The 18,156-nt window shown below is 32.6% G+C and overlaps 1 protein-coding gene across 6 annotated transcripts in view; it reads left to right on the top strand.

Moving 5' to 3' along the window:
* Window positions 1-18,156, top strand: part of FSTL5 (follistatin like 5) — a 553,085-nt gene that overhangs the window by 451,163 nt on the left and 83,766 nt on the right. The gene's annotated exons all lie outside the window — the stretch shown is intronic.

Here is an 18,156-nt window from a genome sequence, read left to right as displayed (position 1 = left end):
CTTACAATACAGAAAGCTAGAGAAAAGAAAATGTTAGGAAGAAACTTGTAAGGAAATGACAATACACTTACAGTATTTGATGAAAAAAATTCACCTATAAGTTGACCCTGCAGTTCAAAACTGTGTTGTTTAAGGGTCAACTGTACTTGGAATGTCTTCTGCTTGCTCCGCTGATCTGTTATATCTATTTACACCTGCTCTAAGTTTTGGCAGGGTTCTGATATTTTGAAAACCCTCTAGATTGTCATGCTCATTTCTCCAAACCCAGTTTTTGAACAAGGTTAAAGCATTGTCCCAGGAAACTTCTTAGTTGTTTTTAAATCCATGAGCACACATAGATATGACTGAGTCAAATTAGAAAAGAGGATCTTATCTTTTGACTATCAAGTTATCTTTTTCTATATTTAGTCTGGTTAAGAAAACCATCATTATAAACTAATATTTAAAAAGAAAATACTTAGTGTGAAAAAAGAGAAAAGAAAGCTGCATTTAATGTCCTGCATAAGTTCCACCATATTTTATTTTTTACTATAGTCCATGTATCTCCACAAAATACCAATTTGAAATTCATTTCCTATCAAAAAATTAATTTTAGGGTGACAATTAATTGAAGACTTTAGTTTGCTTTGTTCTTTATGGTGATATTTGTGAGACATTTTAATTTCAACTCTGTATTCTGATTTTCTTGTAATATCAGTTATGTATTTTTCAATGTATTTCCATATTTATGACATTAAAAGACCTTGTCATAATTCCCTTAATTAATCAATCATTATAGACTAGCATGGAAATTTGAGGAAAATTATAGAATAACATTTAATATAATTTTAGTCATATATTTAGTCATATGAATCTGTTAATTTAATCATAAATGGTTTCTGACATTATGTTTTTGCTTTATTTTACTATCATTTTAAACTCTTAGAGGTCAAAATAACACATTTTAAATTAGTTTTGAGATTATATATTAGTAGCATGCTGTTAAAATCATAATTAACATTTTTATAATATATAGTGGTGCAAGACTTACTACATTTATACAAAACTTTCAAAGTTATCTTACAAGAAACAATACAAGTAAAAGATTTACTTAGGGGAAAGGGATTTTTCCTAAGACTAGACATAAAATATTTATGGGTGTTGTTTTTGTATTTAAATTATATGATAAAGAATAAAAACTAATAGATTTAATTTTATTATATTTATTTTTAATTTATGTATTTAGGTAAGAATACAAATATATTCTACCCTCTTAAAACTTTTAAGTGCACAAAACCATATTGTTAACTATGGGCACTAACTTATACAGCAGATCTCCAGAACTTGTTCATCTTGTGTAACTGTGACTCTCTACTCATTGAGCGGCTCTCTCCATTTCTCCCTTCTCCCCATTCCCTGACAACCACCGTTCTATTTTCTGTTTCTATAATTTTAACTCTTTTAGATACCTGATGTAAGTGCAGTTATACAGTATTTGTCTTTCTGCAGCTGGCTTGTTTCAGTTAGCATGATGTCTGCCAGGTCCATTTATGTTGTCACAGATGTATGATTTCCTACTTTCCAATGCCGAATGACATTGTATTATGTATACACACATTTTCTTTATTCATTCATTTTTTGATAGATATCTGAGTTGTTTCCATATTTTGGCTATTGCGAATGTTGCTGCAAGGAACATATGAATGCAAGTGTCTCTGTTATCCTTAATTCAATAATTTTGGATATGTACCTAGAAGTGGGATTGCTGGAATATGTGACAGCTTTATTTTTTAATTTTTTGAGGAATTTTCATGAAGTTGTTCATAGTAGCTCCACTGTTTTACTTTCCTACCAACAGAGTACCAAGGCTCCAATTTCCCTACAACCAGGCCATGACTTTTATCTTTTGTTATTTTGATAATAACCATCCTGACATGTATGAGATAATATTTCATTGTGGTTTTGATTTTCATCCATGATGATTAGTGACGTAGAATACCTTTTCACAGTCCTGTTGACTACTTGTATGTCTTCTTTGGAGAAATTTCTATTCAATTTTTGTTTAAGAGACAGTTAAAAAAGCAATCCCATTTATAATAACATCAAACAAATAAAATACTTAGAAATAACCTTAACCAAGGAGGTAAAAGATGTGTATACTGAAAAACAATGTATACACATCTTATATATAGATACGTATATGTATATATATATACACATATATAATACACTGATGAAATAAATCAAAGACATAAAAATATAGAAAAAATATTCTATGTTCAGCAGTTAAAAGAATTAGTATCGTTGAAATGCCCGTAATACCCAAAGCAATCTATGGTTCAATGCTATTTCCATAGAAATCCCAATGACATCTTTCTACAGAAATAGAAATATAGTCCTAAAATTCATATGGAACAACAAAAGATCCAAAGTGATCTTGAGAAAAAAGAACAAAGCTAGAGGCAACACACTTCCTGATTTCAAAATATATTACCATACTATAGCAAGTAAAACACAATGGTACTGACATAAAGATAGACATTTAGAGCAATGGAACAGAATAGAGAGCCCAGAAATAAACCCACAAATACACAGGCAACTGGTCTTTGACAAGGGTGCCACAATACACATTGGTTAAGAGAGAGTCTTTTCAAGAAATGGTGCCAGAAAACTGAATATCCACATGTAAAAGCATGAAATTAGATCCCTGTCTTAATGCACGCACACACACACATTCTCTCTCTCTCTGTGTCTCTCTACCTGAATTTATAAAACTCCTATAAGAAAACATATGGGAAAATTTTCATGACTTTGGTCTTGATAATGAAATTAATAGATTTTATTTGTAACCCAGAAGGCTCAAGCATTATGAATTCTTGTTAATATTCTACCTTTTCATAGGCAGGCAAATAGTTTATTTTAAATAACAAATTCACCTCTCATTTAAGTAAAGATCTTTAATTTTTACGTTTTTCTCCACAAATTCACTACACTGATTATTAAGAACATATCACATATATGGGTGTTGATCTGAAAGTGCCCATTTTTAGAAATTTATGCACATAACTAAAATAAGGATAATACTAAAAATAATTCAACTGAGCAGAATATTAGTAGCTACTGAAAATAAACTGAAAACAATAAACTGAAAATGTAAGCATATCTATATGGTAAAAGACAGTTTCCCTTGAAGTGTTTCTTGGTACTCAGTAAGCTGTCCGAGTTCTCTATAGCAAAACAAAACCGAAATCAGGTGAAACATTAGAGAAAACTACTTCATAACTCATATCTTAAGGATTGTTCTGGGTTCTCTTTTAGCAATTCTCTAGGCAAAGACCAATATTAATTATACAAGGCACATATGTATTTTGACAGATATTTTTTAAAAAACCAAAGAAAACAGTCACAGATCCATCAATAATGACTTTATTCTTATTTGTGCATATTAAAAATTTATTGACTTGCCCATGTTCACCAAAAATAATCTCGGAGATCTTTTTTCATTGTAATAGCAATGGGATACCATGTGTTATCTATAAAAGTTGAGTGGGATAATAGAAGAATGTGAACTTTGGAGCAAAACCTGAGTTAGAATTATTTTTCTACCATGTAATAGTCTCGTGGTTTGGGGCTATTACAAGACCTTTAATTTCCTCATCTGTAATATGGAATAAATTTTAACACACTTAGAGATTTCTGTGCAGATACTATAAAGTACTCACCATAGGGTGAGACATAAAGGAGCTCTTCTATTCATGCTTATTTTATGAAAATAATTTATTTCTTGCTAGAATCATTGACAGACACAATTTTTTTTAAAAGCCTGGAGAATCAGGTGATTATTAGAAATCAAAGATTTTTGAACACGAATAATACATATAGCTAGAGATAGAGATTGGTGTAGATATAGAGATAAATTAAGAGATGGATGATAGATGAGGAAGATAGAAGAGATTAGACAGATGAGGATATGAGCGTCTATGTTATTATATATCCAAATATAAAATATTGTTATTTCTCTTCACATTAAAAAAATTGACTCAGCTGATTAGAATATATTATACATTTTTAAAATGTAGCTGTTAAGATATTATAAATAAATCTGTCAGCCAAATTCTGTGAGAGTTAAAGCAAAACTATATTGGTGAATTTACATTCTTATTGTATTTTTTATTGATTTTTTTTTTTTGGAGAGAGAGAAAAGGGGAAGAGAATGATAGAGAGCAAGGGAGCAAAAAGGAGAGAAATCTACTGGTTCTATTTATTCATGCATTCATTGGTTGCTTCTCATACGTGCCCTGACCAGAGATCAAACCTGCAACCTTGTCATAGTGGGACGACACTCTAACCAATTGAACTACCCAGCCGGGTTTCATTCTATTATATTTTTAAATATTCTATATAATGTGCTTTTCTTCTTTTTTCTTTTCAAAAGATGCAGAGGGGAATTCCGTGTAGAGAGCAATAAAAATGGGGAGAGATTTATAACTTTTGGCTAAATGACACAACACAGACTTACTTTGTTTAGCTACAGCTTGGGAGTAATCATCCAGCTATTTTCTACTTAATAGAGCAATCATGGTAATATCAATCACATTTTTTCTTACACTACATTTCCTAGCAATAAGACGCTGTTGAGTGAATGATTCATGCAAAGCATCGTATGGCTAAGGAGTTTATATTTTGTTTGTATTCTAACCTTTGAATTGGAAAACCTTGAGTTACAGTGCCCAGCTTTGTCAACAGACCTCACTGCATGTTTTCTCATGTGACAAATTGAACTACAAAAAAGTGCTTCAAAATAATATATTCCTACAGTTACATTAAAGATAGGGTTTAATAACTAAGATTTAATGGAGTGATATACAGGAAGGATTTAAATGTAAAGAAGAGTAGAGACAGGCCATAAGGGAATGTGTGGTGCTTGTAACAGGGAGTAGGAGAAGATGATATGAAAAATGTAAGGTGTTTTAGAGTAAACATTATTTATTTGAGGACATCTTGCACATAGCATAAGCACTTGATACATTTCCATTCCCAAGGGAAGTCAATTCCCAGATGATAATAATTCATCCTCAAGATTAAGGTAAATGAAAAGTGGTGTGTATACAGGCTGCTATTGAAAGCTTTTAAGCTACTGGCTGCATTAAGCACTGAGCATAGATTATATCACATCTTGCTAGGATTTTAGTAAGGGATATGATTAATCTAGTTTCTTGATAATATTGGAATATAATGTCTGAATATATTATAATGCTATATATAACTTTTTTATACGTTGTCATAGGCACTATTATATTTGGAAATGGGCTGTTGCAACAATCCTTACTTAAAAGATTAACTTCAATAAATTAATATTTGACTATTATGAAATAAAATTAATTATGATTCTTTAAAAGAATACTTAAGTGTGTTAAACTCTACTACAAGATTACTAAATGAACAAAGTATATTATGCTCATATAAATTAATAATTATTATAAAAATGCAATGGGTATAATTCACAATACATGATTTAGAAAAATATGCTAAAACGTAGCCATTTGTATCTTAATATTTCAAAAGATATATAACTGCTAAAAAAGTATTTGCCTATTTTAGAAGTAGATGAAAGGGTCTTAAAATAGGTTAAATATGACCTTTTTACATATAAAGACAGTTTGAATATGTCATTGCCAGCTTTGGAAATAGAATATATTTTGGTAATATAGACAAAGTAATTAACCTTTCTAGTCTTCCTTTACTTCCTGTTCTTAAAAATGGATAAAATATCTATTTCAAAAGAGCAGTTGTATGTACTTAATGATATTAGTCAAGTAGAATCATAAGGTTTACAGAGGCTAGAAAGATAATAGAATGATGAGTAGCATAGTCTATAACAAGGTATAGGTGAAAACAAACACAGCAGTCATTTATTAGTATATTACACTCAACAGTGTTAGATAGAATAAGTAAGAATCAAGAAACTCCATAATTAAACAGAAGGTATGGGCATGACAGCTGGGGTGAAATTTTCATCTGATAGTTATGAGCTAAGTACCAGAATGAAAAAGAACTAAATAAAAACAATACTTGAGGAAAAATGAAATAAATTAAATGAAATATATGCTTAATTTTTACTTACCATTCTCTCAATATTATTCAATAGAGGAGTTACTAAACATTTTAAATTAGAGTAAACAATTCACATTTCTTTTGAAAAGCAAAAAAATCTATTTAATGTTTGTTATAAACATTTACACATTAGTAAGCTTATTATGAAATAAAATGAACTTGGAATAACCAGATTCATGTCAAGTCTTACAATGCCTGATGAGCAATTTATTATTTTATGAGCTTTCATTATTTATCATAAATTCTAATATCCACGCTTTCAATTTGGCCAGTGACATTTTCACATGCTGTGAAGTAACTTGTTCTATGAATCTTTTCATCTCTTGACCCAGAAAACGCTGAAATTATCTGCTTCATGGTTTCCATATTTGAAGGCTATATATATATTAAATAACACCCTTTCAATGCCATTAAACAGATCTGTTTTTAAGACATTGCCATTTTTGCACAATAGTAAAGCCTTGTTATCTAACAATTTGATATCTGATCTGAATGTCATGGGATTTACCGATTTACAATAATCATAAGCAGTTGGGCATTTCTATTGCTTATAAAACAAAATAAGACTCAAAGATTTGTTTTTATATTGATTTATTGCCTACATTTTGTCTGCAATGCATTATTTACCTTCAGGGGAATATTAGTATCTCATCTCATATTACGCAATGCCAATTTGTCTAATTTATTTTAAAATAAATTTAGACAGATGATATTTTATTTATGTTACATCAGACTTGCAGACTAAATAAGCTTATAGACTAACAGTGCTAAGTATAAAATCTTTATGAAACATTTTAGAAAGTCTACATACTAATATTTTGTTGGTGGTGCTCAGGAGAAAATGTTAGAAACCACTTTAAGATTCCATGATTCCAGAGGTCTTAAACTTGATGAATACTTTGTAAAATAACTGTGTACTTAGATGGAAAAGAATTTAGAATTATTATTATCACTCCATGATTTTCTTAGAGTCCTCTGACAGGAATTGAGTCAGAAAATAATGTAAATATGTGAAGAGACAGTAAAAACTAATGTGTCTTTCAAATGCCTGCTCTGGAGGAAAGGGCTGAAGTGAGGTGCCTGCTGTAAATGTTGTGGTCTAACTTACGCCACATACTTTTATCAGCTCTGTTCAAAGAGAACTGATGATACATCTGTGTGTCCTTTTGTGCTCTGTTTGCCTAGGTTTCTGAATTCTAATATAGCTGAAGGTGAAATAAATATGCCAGAGAGTGAGTCAGACACTTTGATTATTTTTCTGCCTCCTTATTTGCTTTATTTTCCAACTTTATGCACATTTTCATATTTGCCTTACATATAAAATGTAACATTACATATGAAATGTTATTAAATATGAAATCTATTAAAAAATTTTCTATTTCATATAGTAAAACCTTGCACCAATTTTATTATCTTTTCCCTATTTTAATACATGTCTTTATAGTAAATTCTGGCATATATAATAATAAAAGTTTTAGAAATATTTTGACAAGGGCAAGATTTTAATAATAAAGAAATTGTAAGTGAATAAGATATTCTTTTTATCTCAAACATGTCTTAGTAGAAAGTCAGAATGTGTTTTTTTAATACAATTTAGATTCAAAAGACTGAGATTATAATATAGACTAAAGAAAAAGAGGTGTTACTTTCTAATTTATGATAAAATTAAGTAAGGGCTAGATATAAATAAGTATTAAATGTTTATCAGTAATGATTAATCTTGACATGAGTCTCTGATTATTCCAAGTCCATTTTATTTTATAAGTTTACTAATCTTTAAATGTCTGGGAGAAATATTAAGTAATATTTAGTTTTTCTAATGAAATATAAATTGCTCACTCTGATTTGAAATGTTTTTAATATAAACCCTCTACTGAATAATATTCAGTGAATGATAAATAACAGTATTTTTTATTTATTGATTTATTTTATTTTTCCTCAAATAATGATTATACTAAATGTTAATATCAGAATGTAATGTTAAGTGTGTGTTCACAGAGGTGGGGGGGAGGCAGAGACAAATGTATTTAAAAAGTAAATAAATTTTTAAAAAAAGTGTGTTCAAAGGCATGATAAACATCAGAGAAAACAGTATGATCACATTAAAATTAAGTTTTAGTCATAAATATTTACCATCAAGATATTTTTAACACAGAAAAAAACTGACAAGAGCTCACTATCATAGCTAGGTGTATAGACACATGACAGACAGTGAGATGGAAGTGAAATAATAATAAAAAAAACTAGCTCATAGTTTATAAAAGACCTTTCAGTGATTAGAAAAATTAAGTGCCAATATATGTTATAAAAAGATGTTCATCCTCATTAGCATTCAATGTGAGGTTGATATCAGGTATCAAGGGAACATACCACTAACCACAGAGAAATGTCATTTCACATCCATTGGAACACCAAAAGTTAAAAAGTTGCATAATGCTAAGACTTGATGACATTTGGAAAAACAAGAATCATACATTGCTAGTAGGAATGTCAGTTCACCACTGCTTGGAAAACAGTTGTTATTATCTATTAGAGTTGATTTTGTATATGCTATGGAAGCCAGCAATCACAGGTAGTAGAGAAACATTGACTTACCATATAATCAGAAATGATTTAGGAAGAACCTGCCATGTACCTAATATTTTTCCATAATTTCTCATTACTTTTTAATTACTTCCATATTTTCATGGCAACCTAACTAACTTAATTTAAATACTTTTTACAATGGCTGTAACTTGATTTATGGGATTTAAATGTGTGTGAAGCGAACTATCCTCCCAAGTACCTGAATACCATTTCAGCGTCATTCCAAGCTCGTCTGATTGCTTTCTGTCGATTAGAAAAAGGACTTTACATTTATAAACTGAGTAAGAGTTTTCATTGTAAGGAGAGCAGAAAATCTACAGGGAACAATAGTTTTGTTTATTTGCGCTTTCACCTATTAAATATTTATTGAGGAAAGAACAAACACAAACATGTTGCTAGCATATGGGTAGCACCGAATCAGACAATTAGGCCCTTTCAGAAAGGCTATAGTTTAGTTCAGAAAGGACAACTATAATACATGGTAGAGTAAAATAATTGCTGTAATAATCATACAAGAGAACATGATAACATTGCAGACACGGAAATATCAAATTCTAGCTGAGTTGCACAGTCTTTATTAAGGTGATGACATTTGAGATGTTATTTGGTGGATGTAGTCATACTTCCATAGCTAGAGACCTAAAAGTATTTTAAACCCAGGTAAGACTCATGAAACCCATGGCAGATTTCATTAACTTTGTGTAATATGTAATAATAAAAATTATTGGCTGGCAATTTGTAATACATGGTGAGAATGAATTGTTGGGCAGAACCAGATTAATGGAGGCCTTGAGCTGCATGAATAGAAAAGTAAAATTAGGAGTGATTTACACGCTGTTTCTGCAAAGGTAAAATTTCTACATATTCATTATTTAGTGTTTATTCTAGCGATATCACAATAAGCATTTTTTTTTCGCTAAATTTTATTGTTGACATATAGAAGACATTTGAGTTTAAAAATACCAGGGTAGGATTACCCAGTTTGAATTCCCAGAAAACACTTTTGTACGTTTGCCACTTAATCTCAAAATGGGCTACCTATTGTGGAAAATCATTACAGCATGCTGCTGGTAGCAATCAGTGTGAGCATTCAATGTGACATTTTATTATCTTCCTTTACCCAGCTTTTGAAGAGTTATTTGGCATACTGGCATTTCCCAAAAGATAGTGTTACTTGGTTCATCAGACTATTGGAGCTTCTGTGAAGAAAACTGTATCTTGTATCTATAATAATAAATATAATGATAGATACAAAATAACCTACTGTCAACTTCATGCTTCTGCGGCCCCCTGAGCAACCTATACCTCATGCAGTCTATGCAGCTGGTACAGTGTTGGCCAGATAGAGGATTCTGACCGCAGAGCCTCATCTGAAAACATTCTGTGTGACGCTCAAACAAGTGCATGCACTGCTCACCAATTTGTTTTTAGAACATCATTTTACTCCCGATTATTTCATTAGCCACTTAGATTTTTAACACACACTTGTTTTATTTTGCTTTTGTAGATGAAACTAAAATAAAAATTAACTCAATTAGAGACATTTGTAGAAATGTAATTGTAAGGGATCTAATGTTCTAATACACAGCACAGAATCTAGCACATAATGAGAGCTGAATAAGTGTTTGCTCTGATTATCATTATTATTCTGGGACAATGATTTTTAGCGTTAATGTTTTAAAAATATATTGAACAATGGATAAAATGATGTAAACAGGTAAAAATGAGTAGGGATAGTATCGTAGGCTAGATATGGGACTAGTGAAGAGTTACAAATTAGATGTTTTATATTAATATTTAACAGCAAGCTATTTTAAGGTTCAGGTGTTTTATTTTCAAGTATGAGCAATAATTAAGGGTTACACGTGTATGGAGTCTCTGTGATATCAGAAGGGTTCAGCCGAAAATGCTCCCACATTTCAGTGCCAGCGTTCATCTTACCATAACTACGGTTGGCTACACTCCTGCTACGTGGCCAAGTTTCTTAGCTCTCCCTGTCACTCCTCTGCCGAGCATCTTTGACTCCATTCACTTTTTCTCTGTGCCAATAACTACAGCTGCTAGAGTATCACTGATGTATGGTTTTTGTTCTGCCCTTTTTTAGGTGTTGACAATGGTGGGGACTAAGAGAAGCTGGCATTGTTCTCTCTTATTAATACAGAATCTGAATTGTGTGGGAATTGGGACAGAAGTAAAGGAGAGAGAGGACAGATAAGACCAGAGGAGACCAGAGCAGTTCATTCCTTTTAAGATGTACCGGACTTTGTTTCACCATTGTAATATTTTGAAGCAGTGATTCAATTCCCAGTTGTAGTAATACTCTTCCAAATAAAGAAGACAGTATGTCTTCAAATAATATGGTCAGTAACTCCATAAAATAAAGTTCTTAATTTTAATTTGTAGTGGTGGGACATCTTTTTGCTTTATTTACTCAGTCTTAGATTTTAATGTTCCCTCTTTCTGCTTTAACTTTCCTTTTTAACATGATGAGAAAGACCTGTGGTTCCCAAACTTATCCACAGGCATTTGAAAGCAGAAATGACACTGTCTCAACACAGGAGGCTTTAGGCTCTTGAAAGATGAGAGATTTAAAAACAGGTAGTATTATAAGCAGGAGTTTTAATGGAACAATGTAAGAAGCATGTCAGTTACTACAGGAAAGAAAAAAATATGCATGATGAGACATTTTTCTAGTTTCACTATATTTTCCTTTCTCTTTAAATAGAATATTCAACTGTTTCTTAATGTATGGCATTCAAAACACCAGGACTTTCACTTAGTTCATCTGAATGATATTTTAAAAACAGGTAGGTAAATTCTAATAACTGGAAACACATCAATCAAGAATTTTAGGAAAATAGAGATTAATAAATGAATATTATGAAGAGTTGACAACAAAACATCTAGAGTTTACGATGTCATTTTAAAACAAAACCTGCCATTCCCTCTCTACCAATGCAAGGAAAACAGAGAGACTAATGGTCTTTGAATAAGTACTACTTCCATAATTAAGTTAAAGAGGAGGAAAAATATCCCAGTAAAAATACAGTAAGAGAGACCTCAGGCTAAAGTTGAGTTGGCCAGAACAAAATAATCCTATTCAATAGTGTGACTCCTGATGTTCAGTTAAGCCACCTTCTTGGGACCATCAGGATACTTTCTCACTTAAGATTGCCAGTTCTTTCATACTTAAGCTGAAAGTCTTTTATGAAAGTTGTTACTAGTTTGACATCAAGACTCTTACTGCATGATAGAGAAATTTGGTCTCTCGCTCATGAAACTGTACTGGAGCTAAAATAAAAAGGGCTTTGGGGAAGAAAATTTCAGTCATCCTTTTAATCCAGCTACAGGTGACCTTACTGATATAGTACAGGGATTTAACAGACTGAGAATCTGTTTTTACATTTTTTCAACAGAGTACCAAGGCTTGTGCTTATTGTGTCTAAAAGCAAATCAAATGCAATGTAGCCTTCATTTTAATCAGCATATTATAAGCACTTGGAGCATTGTAAGAGTGATACTTGAATTTACTGCAGATCTTGTTATTGGCCTGCTGAGGATTCCAGGATCTGATGAAGAATATCTGAAGGGATATATTAAGTATTTGTTTTTCAAAACTGTGTACATAAACATATTATTTTTCTTCATTAAAAAATGGTACATAGACCATATTTTTATTGCACGCTGCTTCATGTTTGAGTCAAATATATAAAGTTCTTATCTTTGAAGGTATGTCTCTATATTTAGCACAAAATGTTTTTCTTTTCAAAAATATGTGTATACATACATGTGTATATATCCACATGTGTGTATGTGTGTATATTTCTGCCAGGCCTTGTCTTAAGCAATTTAAAAAAGTATAACTCATTCAATGCTCATACAATACTCATACAACATGATTTGTCTGTTTAGTTCATGCAGTTTCTTCAGAAATGTGTTCTAAGAAGTTAATCCCAGTTAACTTGGAGTCAAACTGTTTTAGAGACATTATGTCATTCTTTGCATGAGCATTTCTTCAGACACTGTAGAATCCAATATTTTCCTTTTATTCTTGTGACCACCAGAAATTTCAGGTACTAAATTTGTGACCTACTGCAATGATTATCCTATTTAGGTGTCTCATGCCTTTCTTTGCTCTGCTATTACTGTTTTATAATTTCTTTAAAGATAAGCAGGCTTAACTGAATTATGAACCGTATATTTACCCAGAATTCCATAAATATCAGCTTTATAATGCATTTAATGTTTTTAATTATAATTTTAATTTTCCTCACAGAATATTTATCTCACAGTCTTTGTCTCAGTAATGATGTTGTCAAGTAGTCAATTTCCTTCAAAGGATACATAGATTCTGTTTTATACTATATTTAAATATAACTATATTTATGCTAACAGTCTATGCAATATAAATATATAAATAGTGAGAAGTTCAGAATATGAGATGAGTAATAAAAAATTACTAAGAATGATAGTCTTTTGTAAAAATTACATAGCCAAGATCTACTGAGCAATTCATTTTGTGCAGGTACTACTTAAAATATGTTATAATAATTTCATTTTTTAATTCTTTAATTAACCCTGTGATATATTTTCTATATAAGAAGATTAAAGCAAAATAAGTAACTTTGCTTGCCATCTACAAACAATGGTAGGGTTTATGAAAAAATTAGAAGGCAATGTTTTTCCCCTATATAGCCAATTAACAACAATTGTTTAATAATGTCCTGTTTATTTTTTATCATGTAAAAACTACAATCAATCATTTGTGTGAATAAGTACACACAATCAAATTGCTTTCTGACAGTGGTGGGCTTAGGATTTTTATATTAAGAGAAGCTGAAGTCTTGGCAGTCTGGCTAGGAGTATGTTAAATAGAAATATTTTCTTTAAGTTATGTTTGCTTAGTAAGCAGTCAGTTACACTGACATGGTGTGTGGTTTCCAAGACGGTCCTAATGATTGTCTTCTCCTGTTATCCACGCCCTTGAAGTACCTTACCATGCTGAAATAGGTCAGGTATCTACCGCACAGAAAGGACAAGAGTAGAGATACATGACGTCTGAAGCCAGGTCATAAAGGGCATTATGGCTTCTGCCTTGTTCCCTTGGATCACTTCTTGGGGGGAAAGCCAACTGCCAGAATGTGAGACAGTTAAGCAGGTTGGGGAGAGTCCCATGAGTAAAGAACTGAGGCTCCCCGCCAAGGGCCAGCCCCAAATTGCCAGCACACCAGTGAGCCACCTCGGAAGGGGATCTTCTGGCCCACACCAAGCCTTTAGAGGATGAGGGCCTCATGGGATACCCCAAATCAGAACCTTCCTAGCCTCAGGAGCCTACAAAGACCACAAATGTTTTCTGTTGTTTTAAGCCACTAAATTTGAGATAATTTTCTACACAACATAATGACAACTGCAGATACTATGCTCACTTGAGTTGGCATTGGAGCAAAAGAGGCATACAGTTTTTATTTGTTTGGTGTGATGACTTTTAATCTTTTGACACGACAACAGTTTTTGTGTTGGTATCGATCAGACGTTTTTGGTTATTAAGAGTATACTCTATATGGTTAAGTATAGGTTGTTTGAAAATTGATGTGAACTTTAAACTCACAACTTGGAGCAGTCAGTAATGTATCCACATTCAGAACCCAGAACCTCACAGCACACGGTCAGACAACAGCTGACTCCTTTGCCTCTCCTGTAGGCTGCATCGTCTCTTCCTGCCTTCCATGTCTTCTTGAGTCCTTCTGTGCATTATTACAAATTATTATAGCCCTGGCTCTATGCCATGATGCCTTTAGTTACGCATTCTTACAATTCTGATTCTCTGTGCTTTTTTGTTTTTTAACATGGTATCTTTATTCAAGTTACCCTCCCAAAAGTATCTGATTATCCTGTCTTACCATGTTATAGAAATTAAACCATAGATTCTTGGCCAGAGTCTCAGCTATATGCCCTACTGCAAGCTGGGAACTATGTTAGATGCTAGGTTGGAAATCTGTGTAGTCACAGGGGACAATTGCCTTCAATTAGTACGAAAAGAGTGACAGTTCCACTTAAAAGTGGTTTTGAATTTGGCATATGGCAGGCAATGTACTTGACATATATTATATAGTTTTCCATCCTAAAAATAGTGTTTTAAATGTCTCACTTCATTCTCCCTATGTACATTCAAAGAAATTTCAACTACCATGACACTAACCATACATTTTTTCAGATATGTTAAATTGTACCAACATTTTCAAAATGTTGTCTTTTTTCATTCGCTTTCTAAAGTTGTCAGTTTTTCAGATCCAAAAGAGAAGTTGTCAATAAGACATATAGCAGAAATGTTATCCTTAGATAAATATAGTATATAAAAATATTTTGCAGTGCTGAAAACCTTACACTTTCAGTTAAAGACAAGGACAAGCAAAATTATGTAGTTGAAACTCACTTTACACAAAAGTAGCCAAGGAAATAGCTGTTCAGTACTATAGCATGCTGTTCTGTGGTTAACTCTCTTATTGCTGTTACTTATGTAACATTCAACTCTCTACATGTATTTCCACATAGAGATAGCATATTTAATATTTAATGAGATCCATCACCTTGAATACAATTGCAAGTCATAATATATAAAACAAAGCAATTTAAAGAAGACATGAATAAAGATTCTTTGCTAGTGTCCATGCACCTGCTCATTGAACCACATTTTATTATAAGACATGTTATCTTCAGAAAGAATTTTAGATTTCAGTTATCATGGATAAGTACTGAATTATGGGGAGTCAGTAACGTTCAGGTTTTTATTGTCTAATTGCACGGCTAAAGAAAACATCAGCAAAATGAAAAGGGAGCCAACTGTATGGGAAAATATATTTGCTAATGATATATCAGATAGAGGTTTGATCTCCAAAATATATAAAGAACTCACTCGACTCCACTCCAAGAAGACAAACGATCCAATCAAAAAATGGGCAAAGGACCTGGGCAGACGCTTTTCCAAGGAGGAGATACAGAGGGCACAGAGGCATTTGAAAGGATGCTCAGCATCACTAGCCATCAGAGAAATGCAGATCAAAACCACAATGAGATACCATCTCACACTGGACAGAATGGCCATCATAAACAGATGCACAAACAACAGGTGCTGGCGAGGCTGTGGAGAAAAGGGAACCCTAGTCCACTGTTGGTGGGAATGCAGACTGGTGCAGCCACTGTGGAAAGCAGTGTGGAATTTCCTCAGAAAGCTCAAAATGGAACTGCCTTTTGATCCAGTGATTCCCCTGCTGAGACTATACCCTAAGAATTCCAAAACGCTGATTCAAAAGAACCTATGTACCCCAGTGTTCATAGCAGCATAATTTACAATAGCCAAGTGTTGGAAGCAACCTAAATGCCCATCAGTAGATGATTGTATCAAAAAACTAGGATACATTTACACAATGGAATACTACGCAGCAAAAAGAAAAAAAAACTACTAAACTTCGCGACAGCATGGATGGAACTAGAGAGCATTATGCTAAGTGAAATAAGCCAGGGGGCGAAAGACAAATACCATATGATCTCACCTATAAGCGGAACCTAACCAGCAATACAAAGATGCAAGGAAAATAAGACCAGCAACACTGAAAGGAAAAGAAATGAACAGAGACAAAAGGGATGGAGGGAGCGGGGGTCGGGGGAAAAGGAAGGGAATGGGAGGTTTGGGGAATGTGTAGCAAGGTCTCATGGACAAAACCAAAGGGGAAGATTGAGGGAGGGAGGGGGGAGGGAGGAGGGAGGGGGCAAGGGAAGGTGGTGGGGGGAAGGCAGAGACAAATGTATTTGAAAAAATAAAGAAAATAAATGAAAAAAAGAAATAAAAGGTATCCAAATTGAATAAAAAAGAAATAATACAGTAGAAAATGCCAAAAATATTGCATGCCTTCTTTCATCTTCAATAAAAATGACTGCACAAAAATTCAAAAAAAAAAAGTAAAGGATTTCAGAACAGAAAATTCATTTATGGTATATTAAGGAATGCAATTGGTTTTAAAAGGATCCCATATGTAGAAAAAAAAAGTCAGCCCAAATTCTACACAGACTAACTATAGACAAAAACACTAAGCTGGTTTAAAGGAAAACTGGGCTGAGGGGGTGGGGTGGGGCAGGGAACAAGGTAAAGAATTCTGCTAAGAATATTACTGTCCGATTTAACATATGAGTAAAGATTAAGATTCAAAATGATGTGATATTTGAAATGTGAGTTTAATATGACAGAAGCATGTCATGGAAGACCTATGTGCTATGCTAAAGACTTTGAGCTAATACACAACGACACATACATTTATGCATGCATTATGTGTTTCCAACACATGTGTGGCATTAGGAAATCTGCATTTAGTAATGGTAGCAGTTTATATTGTATGAAGGATAAACTGATAAACAAAGCCATTCCAATATGTAATAGCTGTTAAAATGTTCAAAATATAAAAATAACATTTTTTATTGATAATTGCTTTCATTCATAAAAATGGTTATATTGATCCCTTTAGTATATTACGAAGTGTATACTGCTGCAGCCTTATTCAGCCCTCTTGACATTTTGGGTTTTTCTTGTGTCGGAAAGGGGGAGGTGTCAAACGGCGAAGGATCACTGGAGCTGGGAGGGAAAGAGGAGGGAGTCTGGGAAGAGCACAAAGCTTTTGGTTTCTCTGGGCTTCTGTGTTACTTGATTTGATACAAAAGAAATTGAACATCCAGTATGCTCATTCATGATACCAGTATAATCTCTGCCTCTATGTTTAGGATGTTCTACTTTCAGAATTACCATTTTCAAATTGTTTGGTCTCAATAAATATTTACGAGCCAGTTAAAACAACCTTCACTTTCTTGAGTGAAAACAAACATTTCAATAGGAATAAGGAGTTAAAGATATAAATCGAAGAAAGTTTTCTTTAAATGTCTGCAAACATTCAGTATAATTTATAATCAACTCCATTGATGATATTACACATTAACATATATAATGAGCTGTATACAGAAATATACATAACTTACATACACATATATTATAACACATGTGTTCCCATTATTTAGCTTGTGTGCAGGTGCATGCATCACACGTACAGCACTAGTTTGCCTTGAGAGTGGTCGGTGAATACTTTCAAAGGCTGCTGGTGGTGCCCTAACAGCCTTTGAAAAATCAACCTGACAACTGTCAATGACTTTACATGTTATTTTACCTCTTGTAGGGATGACATCACAGTGAACACACACATACGCATGTATGCATATATGTATATACATATACATCTATACTACTGAGAAGTCAACAATATTTATTGGATATCTATAACAACTAATCTCTAGTTACTAAGTTTGGATTGATGTACAATGAACAATAATAGTTTTAAAAGGAAGAAATCCGTATGATGAAATATTGCATAATGACAAAACATGTATATGTAAAGATGAGATTAAAAATAGTGTGATAAATGAACAGAATTCAAAATT

Source organism: Pteronotus mesoamericanus, unplaced genomic scaffold, assembly GCF_021234165.1.
Source record: "Pteronotus mesoamericanus isolate MK-2021 breed Mesoamerican mustached bat unplaced genomic scaffold, CSHL_Meso_final contig_32, whole genome shotgun sequence".
Taxonomy (NCBI): Eukaryota; Metazoa; Chordata; class Mammalia; order Chiroptera; family Mormoopidae; genus Pteronotus; species Pteronotus mesoamericanus.
The sequence above is the reverse complement of the archived record's forward strand: the minus strand, read 5'-3'. Positions and strand labels throughout refer to the sequence as shown.